Raw genomic sequence first — 18,854 nt, 5'->3', positions numbered from 1 at the left:
TAGATTTGTAGATTTACTTTGCTGTGAACTTTCCATTTTCTTCATGAATTTAAGTTCAACCTCTTTGGGCTTAGTTTGTTTTGCATAAAGCTCACTTGGAAAAATAGCATCCATAAAGAGATTTAGCTTGGAAAACCAGTCTAGCTCTTTGGTGAGTTGGAGAAGGGACAGCAGGGTTTTCTTTTTCTTACATTTGAACTCATTCAGTATTATTTGAACCATAGCCGTATTCTCTGGGTGAGGGAAACAAGCATCAGAGAACTAACTGTGCTTGGCCAAACTTGCATTCTAATCTAAGGGGACCAGTTTCTCATCCAAACTTCTGTTGTTGGTGCTCATTCATGTCTCTCTATGGAATCTATACCTTTCCACTAAAAGACATTTTTTTAAAAGAATGAAAATTCCCAAAACTTCTTCAGATAAATGTGTCATTTCCTCTGAGACAGCTTTGGCCAAGGGAGATATTGTGCTTAGGAAAACCTGCCTGAACCCTGGATTTATTGTTGCTAAGTCAGCTGTAGCTCCATTCCTAAAATGTCTCTCACTAAGGCTACTACTATCTCATATGCTAGTTCACATAATTTGCAAATAACCAGCTTTATACCACTCACCACCTATTAATAATTACTGACAAGACTAGCTCATCTGAACATTGATTTATTACTATCATCATCATCATCATTATTTACAATTTCCTATATTGTCTTATTTTGCTTTTCGTTCTGCAATAAACATCATGGCATCTTGGAGTGAATGTGCTCAGTTGGCTTACACTTATAGCTCATCATTGAGGGGAGCCAGTGCAGAAACTTAAGGCAGGAGCTTGAAGCAGAAACCATAAAGGAATGCTGCTTAGTGGCTTGCTCCCTCTGGGTTGTTCAGCTTCCTGTCTGATTCTGCCTAGGCTCAGCTTTCTGTGAATCACACTAGCTACAGTGGGCTGGACATTTCTCTATTGATAAACAATCAAATAAATGCCTCACAAACATACCTATAGGCCAATCTGATGGAAAATATTCTTCTATGGATGTTTCCCTTTGACAAGTATGTCAAACCGAAAACTAAATTGAATTCTGACTTAGAAGTTCACTTTGCAGGAGGGATGGTCAGTCAGCAGTGGGAGGGAGGACAGAGCCTGACATCATCAGTCAGTAGGTGCTGAAGTTCTTATTTGGGGATTTTAGGTCATTATGTTAATCAATGAATGACCTGGGACATTCATTATATAGTTTCTGCTGGGCTTTTTTAGGATGTCCTTTGTCAAGGCAATTAGTATAAATCTCTTTACCTTAGCTTCAGGTAGTCTCTACAGACAAGGGCAAATGGCAGCCACATTTTTTCACCAAAATACCACAAAAACTGTTTCTACTTCACATACTGAAATTTTCCTCTGAAACCTCTTGGGTTAGGTGTGCACATTTCAAATTATTCTCAGCAACAAAGTCTTCCATATACCTACTAGGAAGGCCCATTAAGCCCTATTTAAAGCCTTCCACTGCTTTCCAAAGTCCCCAAATCCACATTATTCCAAACAAAAGCATGGCCAGGCCTATCAGCAGCAATACTGGAGTCCCTGATACCAACTGCTATCTTACCTAGGGTTTTACTGTTGTGAACAGACACCATGACTGAAGCAAGTCTTATTAAGGAAAAATCTAATTGGGGCTGGCTTACAGCTTTAGACGTTTAGTCCACTATCTTCAAGGGGGGAACATGACAGCATCTAGGCAGGCATGGTACAGGAAGAGCTAAGAGTTCTACATCTATATCTGAAGGTTGCTAGTGGAATAATGACTTTCCAGAAGCTAGGATAAGGGTCTTAAAGCCCACCCCTACAGTGACATACCTACTCCAACAGGCTACACCTAATAGTGCCCCTCCCTGGGGTGAGCATATACAAACCATCACAACAGGATTGAGTTACCCAATAGCACCTGTAGCTTTCAGAGTTAATTTATGTCCACAGACTTTCTATATATTCTAGAAATGCCATTATCATCCTCTGAGACTAGAATTAGACTTCCAGGTGTCAAGAGATGTAGAGTGACCCAAAAGTTGTCCATCTGGAAATCTGACAATGATATACATGATTAGGTTAGAGGATCAAAAAAATGGTGAAGTAAAAGGAAAAACTGGAGGAAGATAAGAGTCTTCAGGAAATTTGATTTATTTATACCTATAGACCAAATCTCTAATAATAACAAAATCTAAACTTTTGACAATGGCCTAGAGGATATTTTGTGTGCCTTAAAAACCAATTGCAGATGGTGTATACAAGAAACATGCCAAATCTATTTATTTCCTGCACTATATGAAGAATTGAAAAACACTCAATTCAAGTGCTCAGAATCTACAAATCTGAACTGGCATGTCCAAATGGTAGACGGCTTCTCTTCATTCCTGCAATATCTTAGATGCAACATAATTGATTTCTCGGTTTGCAACAAATAGGTAGTGGGTACATTAAAGAATACATCAGCTTTATGTTTCTGTAGGGTTTGTAATCTTACAAGTGCAGTGACCAACGGCATGCATTCGATCAGAAATTATTTGTAATCTATGTCAGTACCACTTCACAAATGATAAGCTAAAATCCACACATACCAGAGTTTGTGAACCTCAAACAATCTCTTGAATTCTAGATTTATTACTTTGTAGCATCCTAGATGCAACCTGCCCGCTCCAAACTAGAACATACAGAAATCGGACTGTCTGAAAACATTAAGTTCTAAAGTCACATTCAACATTAGAGAATTATATGAAAGAGAGGGACACACACCGAATACAATCTGCTGTTTCCTATTCCTGCCTTTATCTTTGCTTAGGAAAGTCTTGACTGTCAAAGTAACTTGAAGACAGTTTGGAAGATGTTCTTTTGTAAATTTTGATCAGTAACTAGTCTGCAGCTAAATCTGCTCCTTAAATTTGCTAAGCTGGAGAATAATTAGTCTGATGGAAGATATTTGTTATCCCTGTTAACTTAATTTAAACTATCACTCTTATATCTCATATCTTCTCATAATGTTGTCCCCAGCCACAGTAGATCCCAAGGCAAAGGACATTCAGCCATGCTCATTTCACCTTCATTGAACACTTGGGTATTTGATTCATTGTAGATTTGATTTAAATATATTTTAAGTATTGGATTCAAACCTTCCTGACTACACTTCTGTCAATTTCTTAGATTTGCGAAGATGAGCTACCTTCCCTCACCCCATCCCACTCTCGTCTCCCCATCCTTCCCTTATGTCCATCTAGTTTTTTGAGAACAGACATCATTCCTGTTGTTGGGCCTTGCAAGTTCCTCGTGGTACAGGAACCTACACCCTCTCTCTGACACTGGCAACATGGACAAAATGTGGAGGAGTATGCACCCAGAGTTTAGATTGTGAATAATTGGTGGAAGATGACTGCCTGCAGGTTTTTCTTTGTGTCTACTTCCTTCTTTCTCCAAAGATTTTGTTTGTGTTTCTGTCCTTTATTGTGCTAGCTGCAGACAGTCTCAGGCAGGGTCCAGGGGAGGAGGTGAACACTTCTGTCTTTGTTGCTATCTCTTACTGTGATAAAATTACACTGACAAAGGCAACTTAAGGGAGAAAGGGTTCTTTTTGACTCAGTCTCTGACAAGAACTGCCCATCATGGCTGGCGGGAGTGGGCGTAGGGGATGCATCAGAACAAGAAACCTGTGGGTCACACTGCATCCACATTCAGAATTAGGGGATGAAGAGGAAGTGAAGCTTCCATAGAAAGCCTGAAGCCTGGCCCAACACCAAAGTGTCCCAACTGCTCCAACAAAGCTCTGCCTCCTAGAGGTTCCCAACCTTAACTGCACCACCAACTGGAAGCCAAGGGTTCAAACACACAGGCCTTTGCACAGGACTCACGCTCAAAGCACAGCAGCCCTTCTCTCTGCCACTGCTACTGCACCATGCTTTCTGTGGAACTGGGAGATGCAGGGCACAGGCCAAGCTCAGCAGCTCCATTAAATCTGTCCCTGCTGGGTGTCAGTTATCTGCTTCACCACATGCTCACCAATTTTAATAACGGTCTATTGTGTGCTTCATAAAATGCTAGAGACATTCATTTTAAATATTCCACTTGACAACAAAAAAGGTGATGGCTATATATTCACCATCAGCTTGGCTGACTCTCTCTTCAGTGTACACATAGATAAAAATACCACACAGTACTATAAATAGACAGCTATTACTTGTCTGTTAAAAGCCCTTTTACATTTTTTAAGACTGACAGTATAACTATTTACTGTTTGACTATCATGCATAAGGCCCTGGGTTCTATATGTTTCTCCTTACCTCAAATACTGGATTCTTTGAGGTTATTGGGAGCCCCACACAGAATATCCCTTCCTCCATTGTTGAAGCATCTCAGCTCAGAACTATGCACACGACAAAAATGAGGGTCAGGAGACACAGCACAGGGAGACTCCTGGTGTTCCAGGCCCAGCAGAGCTCAGCTAGAATCAGAGTAAGACAAGACTGTCTATGGTTGAGTTCGTAAAGGGTCACCGCATCGGTTACCTTTCTGACAAAAATAAATAAATCCTCAGCTTTATACTGATAACAGACTTCATTTTGACAGGAGCTTTAAAATGAAAAACCAAAATTGACGCAATAAAGGAAGAAAATGGACAGTGTGACTAGCAAGAATAATTTAACTCGGCACTTCTCAACGTAGAGTCGACATGAAAAATTAACAATAATTGTTTTTGCTTGCTTACAAGGAATCCACACTACTCTTAAGTCTTTTGTTATTTCCAGCCTTTGTAGCAGCCTCACGGGAGTCACTACTTGTACATGGCAAAGGTCATAAGCTTTGACAGACTCTGGAATATGCTGGCTACCATGTTCCATGCCTCCAGTCACTCTGATCCATGCCTCTGAAGGGTTTAAAAAAAATCCCTTCAGGGACATTCAAGCAAATCTCATTAGCATTAGCACAAAAGTTTGTTTGACAGTTCTAAGGTGCTGCATGTGTTTAAGTATGTACACTTTTGGAGGGATACCTTTGGAAGTCTGAATGTTAATGTACGTGGAAGTGATGGATGTTTGCAGTGTGGGTGTGTGAAGCATGGGCGTGAACAGTGTGGATGTGAGCACAGTGGAAGTGCGTAGTGTGGATTGTGCAGTGTGGATGTGTGAAATATGGATGTGTGCAGTATAAATATGTGTAGTGTGGATGTGTACATTGTGGATGTGTGTAGTGTGGAAGTGTGCAGTGTGGATGTGTGAAATATGGATGTGTGCAGTGTGTATGTGTGAAATATGGATGTGTGCAGTGTAAATATGTGTATGTGGAAGTGTGCAGTGTGGATGTGTGAAATATGGATGTGTGCAGTGTAAATATGTGTAGTGTGGATGTGTACATTGTGAATGTGTGCAGTGTGGAAGTGTGTACTTGCCTGGATTTATGGTACTTCCCACAGATCAAGAGCTGAGTTTAAAAGGTTAAACCATGCAAGAGATTTGCTACACATGGCTTGATTTTCAAACATAGGGGGGTTGATTCCTTTCAGCAAGCACTCCACCCATGTGTGTTCTTTCACATATATGGGAAATAAAAATTAAATTGCCTTATGTCTCCCATGGGGCAAGAGAGTGCTGTGGCTTTGCTTCCTAAGCAGATGTCAGATCTGTGCTAATACCTCAAATCAGAGCCTGGTCTTTCATGTGACAAAGTCTCTTAAAAGCCTGATAGCTTATTCTAGGGGAGAAAAGAAAATGGATAGATGGAGTTTATTTGAAGTTATAGTTCAGAGGCAAGAAAAGGCAGCAAATTCACATTTAAATATGGTATTTTGTTCATATTATGAATTTTTATCATATTTAGTCAGTGAACAAAGACTGCAAGCTGTCCTAAGGGCTGGCAGGATGGCTCAGTGGGCAGGTGTTCCTTCCCCCAAGCTCAACAGCTAGAGTTCAATCCTTGGGATCTGCATGGTTGAAGGAAAAAAACTTACTCCCAAAATTTATCCTCTGACCTCCAGGTATGTGCAATTGCACCTGCATGCACACATACAAAATTTATCAATGTGGTTTTAAAATTAAGATAAAGGTAGTTTCAAAATAAATGATTAGAGACTTACAAAAATCATATTGAATCCACCAGAATTAGGTCAAATTGAATATGGTACAGCAAATGTTCACCTGTGTACAAGGGGAGTTTCTTTAGGTCAGGGGGCACAGTATCCACTCAAAGTGTGGCAATAAAGTCGAAGAGAAAATGAAATTTTTGTTCTAAGCAAGAATTGCTTTCAAGTCTCAGGCTTTATGTCGGGTTGCTGACAGGAAACAGATTGACTGCATGACTAATTTAGACCTTGGAGCCTGGCAAAAATCCCAGAGACTGCACCCCAAGCAGATTTTCCTCAGTGGTAAGGGTGGATAATGGGAGTATACAATTGTGACATCTACTGATGTGGGAAGAGAATGAATAACCAGGGGTCCCCGAGTATGGACTACATTAAGCTGGTTGTGGCATGTCTTGGCTGGGTATTAGTTCTAATGCTTTGTCTTAATTCAGTTATGAAAAGCTGCATTTCTGGACACTGAGGGTCTCTGTTCCCAGCTGGCTTGTTGATTGGTAACAAAAAAAAAAAAAAAAAAAAAAAAAAAAAAAAAAAAATGCTATACAGCCAATGGCTGGGCTGAAAGAAGAGGTGGGACTTTAAGATTATGTGGAAAAGGAACCAAGGGGGAAGAAGAGCACACAGACTCACACAGTCGCCATGATGGGGGGAGGGCTGGGAAGCAGAGATCAAACTTAAGACCCTGACTGGTTCTGGGGCAACAAAGATAAAATATAAATTTAAAGTGTGTTCACTAAGGATTACTGGAGAGGAGTGTGTACCAGCTGCGAGGACTAGAAAGTGTCTAGTCACTGAGCTGGTAAGGTATATTAAAGCCAAAAAATGTGTGTGTGCGTGTGTGTGTGTGTGTGTGTGTGTGTGTGTGTGTGTCTTTCATTTGTGAATCTAGAGAGCTCTGATGGGTGCCTAAACACATGACCCACTGAGAGTGCAGTGTGAATTAACTATTTCCCACTACATGTCTTCATGACTAAGATTTAACAAAAATCAGATGCATTGGCCAAGAAAACTATCCAGGAGAGTTGGGTTAGATCCAGGATGGCTTTGAGCCTTGATCCTCAGAACCCTGCCTCTCCCACTGTACATGAACCAGGGGGACTGTCAAATGATCAAACATTCTGTTCTTCTTGTTTAGGGAGCAAACTGAAGCACAGGAGTCATGGCATATAATTTTCAGATAAATAAGACTATCATTTTCATATGTGTCTATACATTTGAAAGTAGGAATGTTTGAAAATGGTGAACCCATGCTAAGTTGTTAGGTAAATCAGAGTCTAAAGTTCGATATGTTCTCAAAAAAAAAATGAGAAGTTTATTTTCCAACCATAGAACTACAGGTCTTTTGGATGGATGGATCTAAGAATACTGAAGTCATGCAACAACAACAACAACAAAAACAACAACAGAACTCTCCAACCCTGGGATACTTTCCAGAGAATCTTTTAAACATTCCAAAGCTTCTAGAAAATTATACCTGGAGTGAATACTAACCCAGTGGCTTCTGAATCCAAATTCCGAGTATGTTTTATGAATTTTCCCTCATAAATCCACATAAAGCATTTGCCACATAAAATAAGACATCCCAGTCTACAGTTCTCAGAGTTGCATAGACCACGGAGAATAATGAAGAAAGTCAGAGTGCATTGGGGCGATTGTTTCCAAGGTAAAGTAGAATTTAAATCCAAGCCATCTGGTTTCAATGCTATTTTTTTTTTCAAACAAAAGGTCATTCTTTCTCACTGGAACAGACAGACAGACTGACAGACTGACACATACACAGACAGGCAGACACACACACACACACACACACACACACACACACACACACACACCAGAGAACGAGGGAAAGAGTACTAAGAGACTTTTTTTTGAAACCTCCCTTGTGAATGTATCAGACTAGCATATTCTGTATCTTGAGGTATGGAACACATGTGACTTGCATGAGGCACAGGTGTGGTGTGCCTTTGTCCTGTCCCTTAGCTACTACTTTACTGGGTTCAGACAATCCATCTCTGCATGTGCCTCTCCTTCAGCTAGTTGGAAATTTTCATGAAGAACTTTGGCATGAGCTCTAAAGTTGGTGGATATAATGGTCATAGAAAATATCAGAATACTCTAGAAGCATTCAATACACACATAGATTATTGTCAGTTGGAGACTTCAGTGACTTTTCATTCAACAGGAAGAAATGGACCCAATGATATCAGAAAGCTCACGCTGAATATTACTAAGGATCAGGAGGAAGTCTCTAAATGTAACCAGACACAAACCAGAACTGAGTGTTCTGAGTAGGGGAAGGATACCTCCAGGATAAATTTTTCTTCTGGCCATCACTCCCATGAAGCTATAAACTTAGCTTTAAAAGTAAAGTTAATTGCAATGGAAATTTTACGTTATTGAATCAATTTTCCCCTAAATATTTCTTTTTATAATTGGCTCAGAAATATTTCCTCTGCTATTCAGTTCTGCTTAAAATTCCTTAGCTCATAGGAGATATGGAGGCTGCTGTTTTCTGGCCTCATATTGCCCTAATTTTTCCACTTCCTTGGTCTGTGCAAATCCTCAGCTTGGACATTTTTGGGGACAGAATTATTTTAGGACACCACCATTTATACAGAGCGAGAGCTGCTGACTGCCTAGCAAAGTACAACTTTGTCCACTTAAGATTTTTGATATGGATTAAGAAAAGTTAACTTGGGTCAAAGCTGTAATTTCAGATCATATTTTATACCTGATTCTGATGGACCCCAAAATAATTAGTTTGCCCAAGAGTTCCACTTTAATATATGTGCATTGCATAATACTGCAGCAGTGCCACTTGGGGCTAAGGATACTCTCTCAGGAAATCTCATTTTATATTTGTAGGAACTCTGGAATACTTAACAGCATGTGAACCATTGTTTGGATTGACTTTTGTTTCCTCCAAATCTTTAAACTATAGGAAATTCAGTTTTCTTGGTGAGCTAGTTAAATTACTGGGCACTTGGGTGACTTATCCTTCAGTCTGCTGCCTATAGGACATCTGTAGGTCAAAGATATTGCAAGCTCATCTGAGGTCAAGCTGATCTGGAGCAATTTATCTGTATCAAACTATAACCCCATTTCTTAAAGACCTTCTTACTAGGCTCTTCATGTTCAAGTACAGAACCTACTCAAAAAACAGCTAAATATTCTAGTCTAAATTTGACCAAACACCCTTCCAAAAAAAAAAAAAAAAAAAAAAAAAAAAAAAAAACTTCACTTAAAACTATAAATCACTAATCAAAGACATGGGTTTCTAAAACACATCTTTTAGGCTACTTCCTGTATGGTGCACATTGTAACAGACTGTATGGGAATAGAGAAATGGCTCAGTAGTTTAGAGGACTTGCTGGTCTCTCAGAGAAACTGGGTTCAGGTCTAGCACCTAAATCACAACCCCATGTAGTTCCAGTTCCAAAGGATCTGATCCCTCTCTGGTCTCAACAGGCACTGCATGTATATAATATACATACAAACAAGCAGTCTCACACACAGGCACATAAATAAAATAAGAGATTTGGTTTTTTCATTTTAAAGATTAAATTTTAACAAAATATACCATTTTTAACATAGACACAATGAACTGCCTTCCCATTGGTGTCCATTGACTCTTCCTCAAGATTTTGAAAGAGTGTGCCTCTTAACACTGGGATGCTGAGCTCCATCTTCTATGCCTGCCACTGCTGATTAATGAATAAATGCTTGGCTAGGTTATTCATTGACTGAGTCTTAGAAGCACAAGCTTGTCCACCAGCTTAATATATTCTCCTCTTCACTCTTCATAGTCTTTATGCTACAAAAGAAAGATAAACAGTAAGTATTTAGGTTAAAAGAATTAAACAAGAATTTCAATTAAATAAAACAACAAAATCGGTAACTTTATCTAGATCTAGGTAGGCTAGGATTCTTAAGTGTGCTTTCAGGAAAGTAAGTTGACGGAGATATGAGGGACATGAATGGAAAAGAAAAAAGAACATGACCTCCTGTCTCTACAGCATAGAAGACTCAGAAATGGAAGCCCATCCACCAGGGACCAAGCTTCTGAGCCTAATAATATTAGAAACTCATGCTGCATAGGTAGCAGAGCAAAGGCAGATCTGGACTAGGGGAAGGTGTGCCACTTGTGATCCGGGACTTACAAGGCTAAGTCAGGAGAATGACATTTGAGGCCAGCCTAGGCTACATAACAAGATCTATCCTGAAGAACAAGGTCTATAAATCTAGGTCTATATGGATCTCAATAAGTCTCTGGGTTCCATTCTTAGCAATACAATCATCTCTTCTTCTTCTTCTTCTTCTTCTTCTTCTTCTTCTTCTTCTTCTTCTTCTTCTTCTTCTTCTTCTTCTTCTTCTTCTTCTTCTTCTCCTTCTCCTTCTCCTTCTCCTTCTCCTTCTCCTTCTCCTTCTCCTTCTCCTTCCTCTTCCTCTTCCTCTTCCTCTTCCTCTCCTCCTCCTCCTTCTTCCTCCTCCTCCTCCTCCTTTTTCTTTTCCTTCTCTTCCTTTTTCTCTTCTTCTTCTATCTCCTCCTTCCCATATCTCAAGCACCACACAGAATAGAGCTTTATAAATGTGGGTCCTATCACTGAATGGGTGGCATATATAAGGTTTAGTAACAAACATTTGTGAGTAGTTAGTTCAAAACCAAGCATGCAATGATTACAAGGTGCTCTGACAACACTCACCTGTGGTGTATGACATTTCTTCCCAGTACTCTTAGTTCTGAACACACAACATACACCATTTGCCTTGTGCATGGCACCAGTAGTAAATGCCCCTTGTTTTGCCTGGGTGCAGATTCCTAACTACTGTACACAGTGCATGGCAGTGCTTTGCTGGACCCACATTAGACTTGCTGTTTAGAATCCTAATACCTTATCTATGGAAAATAGATGAATGTTTCCCTCCTGCCCCCACAGCATGGAAGACTGAATTCAGTGATCCCATGACTTGGACTGAGTTTGAGACTTTGACTTTAAAAACAATATTTGAGCCACTAGCTTGAGTTTCACACGGAAACTCTTCAGTAAAGTTCAGCTTGAGAACGAGATAGTAATTTCCATCCATCTCTGAAATGCCCCTACACAAGCTTTTGACATTTTTGTACTACGTATTTATGCAAAGTCATATTTCCAGCATTGATAATTACAAAATCAAAATATTGATCATCTCTGGAAAGTGCTGAAGATGCCCTGCATCCTGGAGAAAAATAGTCAGCCAAGATTTAATTTTTCATGTGAAAACAAAGAAGCATGGCCATGCCATTTACATACAATATTTCTTGTGTTCTTACTACATGGCACAACATATGTATATCAAAGTTTTTTAAATGCACTTATTTGGTGGACACAAAATCCCACACCTATCCAAGATACTATCAGTAATAAACACTTTCTGGGAAAGAAAATTCAGTTTTCCTCAACAGAGAACCATGGGGTATGTCAACCATATGCCAGGGCAGGTCTTATGCCAATGAATAATGCATAACAGACTCCATATTTAGTTGCTGTTGTGGTGTTGATGGTGGTGTGTATGTATGTGTGTTTGTGTGTGTGTGTGTGTGTGTGTGTGTGTGTGTGTGTGTGTTAGTATATTTTGTCTTATTGGGTTTTTTCACTTTGTTTGATTTTCATTCTATTGTTTATTTTTCAGTTTTGTTGTTGCTATTGTTGTTGTTGTTGTTTAAGAAACTGCAAATCTTGGGTGGGTAGAGAGGTGGAAAAAATTTAGGAGGAACAGGAAGAGAGGAAAGAATGTGACCAAAATATATTATATAGAATAACTTTCAAATTACCTTTAAAAGTTTCCCTTATGTTGTTTATCTGTCAATGTCTGGTGTGCATAGCTGTTTTATAAACCTAAATATTTTAGAGATCAAGTAAAACAGTCTGGGGCTAAAAAGAGACTTGAATGGAAAAGGGTAAGAAGCCCTATTTTTGGGTTATCTGTTCCCAGATCTAGGGAGACTTAGCTGTACTCAGGAGGGCTGCTCACTGACTTCCTGTGCCAATCATAGTTGGTCTCCTAGGTGCCCTCTCCTGGGCCACATTCCCCTTCTGATCCCCACTCGTCCTTTACCTTGCTCATCTGACATCAGCACATTTGCTGACATCCTTGCCTTCCTATTTTTCTCCCTTAGGCAGCAACTTTTCTTTCTTGTTCATTCACCCCAAAAGTCCTGGACATCTGACAAAGAATGCAGAGCAATCCCTGCTGATCTTATTTTGTATTTAAAGTTGTTTCCTTCTTTTGTCTTCCTTCACTTCCCTCCTAGCTTTCAAGTCCCCTTACCTTCTCTAATCTTAATAGCCCCTGACCTCTTGGAGCCTTGCTCCCGTGGACTCCTTAATGTGTTTAAAGACATCAAAGAAGGAAATAGGTCAGACAGCTCCCACAGAAGGTAAAAGGAAGATCTGAGCTTCCCTATGTCACCCATTCTATGATTATCTCACTTCCTTCCTTTTGGCTGAGGATGCGGTGAAGTCACCTGCTCTTCCATTGTTATGGTCTGATATTGTAAAACTTCACTTTCTTCCCCCATAAGTCATTCTACCAGTAGGATCGTTATCGCCAAATTTTATGTTTTAGAATTATTTCCTTCAGTCAAGCACATAATCTCATGATGGTGCCCACCAACCTGCTGGTCTGACCAGAGTTAAGGAATCATGTATGTCAAGGGTCAGTTTACAGAGGGGCTGGGATCCAGCTTCTCAGAGTAGTCTGGCTTGTTTCCTGTACTTGCTCATCCCTTTATAGGCCGACTAGGAGTGCTCAGTACCAGTGGCCAAGGCAAGATATACAGATTGAGAGGAAGACCTCGATCATTGAGACAAGCACCTCAAAACTATAGGAACAGACTGGGGTTCATTTGTAGTTTAGAAACTCGAGTTGGACAGGAGGAGGAAGGCGCACAGACAGGAAGGGGAGGAGCACAGATGGAAGGAGAACAGACAGGAAGAGAAGCAGCAGAGACAGGAAGTGGCAGGACACAGACAGAAGGAGAACAAACAGGAGGAGGAGGAGCACACACAGGAGCACCTACTCACGCTAGCCATCACTGGAACTTTTCTTAAAGTTTCAGGCCTGGTGCCCCCCATCCCCCATCTCTCTCAAACTTCACTGTGATCTTTCAAGTAATTTCTTTAAGTTTAAAATTATATCTGTATACTTACGTTGTCTGTGGGATATGTATGTGTGTCAATGTGCATGTGACATGACATGCATGTGGAGGACATCTTGTGAAGTCAGTTGTCTTTTGACCATGTGGATCTCCCAGGGATAACACTCAGCTATCAGCTGTTGCAGGAAGCACCTTTTCTTGATGAGATGACTCAGCAAGTAATTGTTCTTGAATAGTTCTTGAGATCATGAAAGCTGCAGGTGTCCTGGAGCCCAAAGGCAGTTCGATTTTGGTGACATAAGGTCCTCAGGTGTTAACCACGTGATAGTAAATGGAACTGATTTCATTATGTGGCAACTGATTTTAATCACTTTTTCAGGTAATGTTTAAACAGTTCCCCAGAAACCCAGCTTCAGTCGGCCAACGATGGCCGGAGAGAAGGGGGAAGGTTCATTGCTCAGCAAGTATGGGTCCAGAAGGAAGGAGGAACAGAGAGCAGGAGGGGTAAAGGCAGAAGGAAAAAGAGGAGACCGAAAAGAGAGGGAAGGGAGGAATTAATGGGGAAAGAGATTAGCTAGGGAGAGGAAGGGGGGAATGAGAGGAAAGAGAATGGCCCAAATGATTGGATTATACAGGAAGAACAGCCTTGCCCCCTGTGCTGGAGAGTCAGGGTAGAGTCGGGAGCAGGGTGTGCCAACCAGGAGGACCATGTAACTGGTAGGAACTGCAGACTTCAGGGAGAAGCTGACAGGCAGTGTCTGCTTTGATATGTTAAACAGGAACTTCAGCCAGGGTTCCAGGGTTGAAACCTAACACACTGCCTTGTTAATGCCTTCTCCAGTTCTTAATGGAGACTTTGAAGTTTGTAACTGCTTAGCTAGGTGCTAGGACTAGTGAGATGGCCCAGTAGATAAAAGCACTTGCTACTTAAACATGAATCTGAGTTTGGATCCTCAGCATCAGAAATCAGAGCATGCCTAGAATCCCAGCACTGGACAGAGAGGTGGCAGTGTTAAAGACAGCAAGATCTCCGGTGCTTGCAGTCACCAGCATAGTAGACAAGACAAGGTTAAAGCATCTTGCCAAAGTGGTTGATCATAGCTCTTCCCAACAGAGAAAACCTCACTTTCTGCTAATTAAGGATGGTCATGTGAGACAGAGGAAACTCTAGTGTTAGCCTCACACAATGCTCCAGATCCAGAATATGAGATAAAGATGATACTCAATGATCAGGTCAAAGGCCAGGAAGAACTTGCCCCAAGGAGAGCCAATTAGCTTCTGTAAAGTGGAAAGATCCCTCGCAAAGCAAAGAGCTTTTAGGTCATACAAATCTAGGCTCATTCACAGGCAGGGGCTTCCTTGTGGATGAGAGGAGGGGCATACACTTGTTCTCCTCATGACTGGAATCAGAATCCTGTCTCTTTACATTATGGAAACTTCCAGCGGGTTCTGGTTTAGGAAGAAGCCACAGGCAGTATTAGTACAATATTGTGAAGCTTCCGCAGTGGGGAAGTGTATTGGGCAACCCCCCCCCCCCAACCTCCGTGAATCTGATCACTATCTGCTAAACAGGAGTAACAAAAATAGAGTCCATAAATTAAGGCTTAGAGGGATGTTAAGGACCTAATTATGACACAGGAAATGAGATACTAGGAACTCAGTGCAGCTATGTGTCTCAAATATCAAATCTGTAGATTAAAGATAACACCAAACATGTCAGCACCAGCATCTTGCACTTGGGATGCAGCAGTTGGGAGTGGGCAGCTCCTCTCCATTTAGAGGAGGCATTTGTCACACCATATGTCATCATGGTTCCAAGGAACTCTTCCCCAGTCCCAAGTTTCTTATCTTAAATGGGAAAGACCTGGTGATCTTGGCTGTAGTTTAGGGAACTCTTATCAATCCATGGACACCAAACCGTCCTGTCACAATAGTGTGCAGGACAGACAGGACTGCCCCGTACTTGACTTCAGAAGGAGCCTATTTTGCAGCTTCTTTTTGAGGTTCTGATGGTGAGCTGTCTCTCCCATCATTCTGTAGCAGTTCCTACCAAAGCCAGACCTCAATGGCCCCCTGTCTTCCCTTAGAACTCAGTTCATAATCTTCGATTCTTAAGAGCGGTATGAACCCTCGGGCTACTGAGGTCACTTGGTGGTTAAGGGGACTTGCTGCTGAAGCAATACAGACCGGAGTCCAATTTTTAGCACCGTCTCCAAGGTCTGAGCAAGTATGACTGTAACCCCAGTGCTGACTTTGAGGGCTGATTGGAGACAGACAGGTCACTGGTGTTTACTGGCTACCAGCTTAGTACAAATAACCCCACAAGTTCCTGGCTCAGAGAAAAACCCTGTCACAAAGAAACAAGGCAGAAAGTGATAGAGGGGAGTATTCTGTGTTTCCTGATGTTCTCTGTACATTACATATGTTCACGTCTCTGCAGAGTCCATATCCTCCCCAAAGACACACATACACTAACACACACACACACAAACAGACACACAAACATATACACACAAACAGACACACACAAACATACACACACACAATCAGACACACACATACACACACAAACATACACACACACAAACAGACACACAAACATATACACACACAGACACACACAGATACACACACACATACAAACACACACACACAGATACACACAAACATACACACACAAACATACACACACACAAACAGACACACACACATACACACACACATACATACACACACACACAGACACACACAGAGACACACACATACACACACATATACAAGCACACCTATGCCAATTTCAATTACTTCATATACATATGGGTATAAAGGAGCCTGGAGGGACTGGAAAACATCAAGTCCATATGGAAGGTGTATTGATCTCTTTCAGGAGCCAGATTTACAATTATGTTCTGAGGCCTGAAAAAAATGCATCTGTATATGGAACTAGAAAGATGACTCAGCAGCTAAGAGTACTGAGTACTTCTGCAAAGGATCTGGGTTTGGTTCCTAGTACTCAGCACTCACACAGTCTCCTGAACAGTCTATATGACTCTAGCTCTGAGAGCTGACACTGTCTTATGAGTTCTGTGGACACTACACTTACATACAGGATGGCAAAAGAGTGTTACACAGAAAAGAAAGGAAATTAAAAGAGTGTATGAGGATCCTCAAGAGATCATCTAGTGGGCAGGGGGAAAGAAGTAAGTCAATCTTAACCTAAGAAAAGGGGAAAAATGTAATTAAAAATGTTAAAGGAATTTAACTTAAGAAGAAGGCATTCTTGACAGTATAGTAGTCAGAGTATAAAAGTGTGTGAGAAATGACTGAAGGGAGGAGAGCAAAGAGAGAGGAAGAGAAGGGAGGAGAAAAGAGGGGGGAATGAGAGAGAAGGGAAGAGAGAGGAGAAAGGAGAAGTAAAAGGAGAGGAAAGGAAGGGGGAGAAGGAAAGGGATGGGAGGGACCAGGGAGAAAGCATGGTAGGAAAGAAAGGGGCTTATGAGAGGGAGAAGAAAATGGGGATAAAGAAGGAAAGGAAGAAATAGGAAGAGGGAGTGAAGGAAATAGGCATAGGACAGAAGGAGAGCAAAAGAATATGAGAAATATGAGGGAGGGGAAACAAAACGAGGGGAGAGAGAGGAAATAAACAGTAAGGAAAAGAGGAATAAGAGCTGAGGGAAAGAGAGAGAGGGAGAGATACACTGCTCGGAGGAGGGGAAAGTAGGTAGATAGATGATAGATAGATAGATAGATAGATAGATAGATAGATAGATAGATAGGGATCTAGAAAAATGAAGGAAGGGGGCAGGACTAGGTAGATGGGTAGCTGAAGGCACTTGCTTTTAAATCCTGATGAGAGGTGAATCTGATTCCCAGGCCACATTGAAGAATTTGATTTCAAAGATTTGGATAAATAAACTTGTATTTCAGTACAATTACCATGACCGTACAAAATGTAGACTTTTAGAAGAACAAGAACAGACCGGAGACCTTCTTCAAGACCACTCTAATACTGTAAGTTAAAAGGAACTAAATTGAGCCTAATACTCTAATGGGAAAATGATAATAAAGTCCAGATACACTGAGATGGACAGCAAGGCTTAGATGCTGGACTGGTGCAGGCCTGAATTCACAGTGTCAGACACATGCTAGGGAAACTCCCAAAACCAAAGGCTGGAGACATTTCTTGGTGGTAAAGTCTTTGCTGTGCATGTTCAAGGTTCTATGGCTATTCCAGAATTTTCAAGATTTTATAATAACTTGTTTTGCACCAGGATACTCCACTATAAAAGAATTGAGACCAAATATTAAGATAATACAGAATTTATAAATATCATATTTAATGAAACACATAAGTAGCCAGAAAGCAATGAAATAGTTTTGGAACACACCGAGCTGGAGATTTTCCAGTTATGTCCAGTTGATAGCTGAAAATAACCCTGAATATTGAAAGAGCAAAGAACTGTATTAGACATATGGACTTGAGGGCTGCCAATCCTAATCAAGTTCATGAAACATGTAGAAAAGACACATAGAGACTGTAGATTAAGAATAGCTGATAGAGCAGGCTGGGGTTTGAATTTTAAGGATCAAATAGTAGAAGGAGATTCCCCTGGGGGGTCAAAAAAAGTAACATCAGAAAGTCAGAAGACGAATAAGAAGAAGAAGAGGATGTTATGAAGAAAGAATGATGTACTGGGGTTATCAACTTTGAGTCAGTGAGATGGATCAGTGGCTAAGTCACTACGTGCCTAAGGCAGATGGCCTATGTTGGATCACTGAACCTGAACGAGTAGTGTCCTGGCTTGCATCTGTAATCACCCCACTTTAACGGTGCGATGGGAGGTGGGCAGGCAGTCATTGCCTAGAGGCTCATAGGCTAGAGAATGTGCAGATGTGTAGCATCAGGGAGAGAAACTCTCTGCAAGGGGACATAAGGAGAGTTATCCTAAAACCACTATCCTTGTTCTGTGGCAGGCAAGTACCTGCAAGCCCACATATGTGCATGCACACACACATGCACTAATATTTTATAAAAATCTAGTTAATGATAATACAATAGCAGCAATGAGAAGAGGAGGGATGAACTTTTCAACTTCAAGCAAGAGGTGAAATTTGTGCTCCGTGATTCCAAAGTGGCTGAGTGCCTGAGGCCAGTTGTTTGTCTTGTTTTTCACTAGACACACTCCTTTCCTGATTTTATATTTGTGGTTTCCTAAATCAGTATATGCTGTGCTAGAGAGACTTGCATCTTAGAAACAAGAGAGGGCATAGAGAGGGAGATGTTTGGACACACTGTTATACTCTAAGATAATCCCTTAGGTATTTCTTTGTGTGTGCATGTGTGTGTATGCATGTTCATGCATCTGTGCATATAAGTATTTGACCATGTGAAGAAACATAATATTAAGGTAATAGGTCTTCATTCATGGATTTCTGCTTTAGTTTAAATCAAAAATGCTCTTACCATACCCGGAGCTTGGCGCCCTGGGCCATTTCTAGCTTTACCTCCCAACTATGGGATTATAAGAGTGCCATGTGTATGTGTGAGTGGTGGTAGTGAACTCAGGTCCTAATGCTTGTGCACAGTGCTCCTTACACACTGAGGCTTC

Source organism: Micromys minutus, assembly GCF_963924665.1.
Source record: "Micromys minutus genome assembly, chromosome: 21".
NCBI lineage: Eukaryota > Metazoa > Chordata > Mammalia > Rodentia > Muridae > Micromys > Micromys minutus.
Note: the sequence above shows the minus strand (reverse complement) of the source record.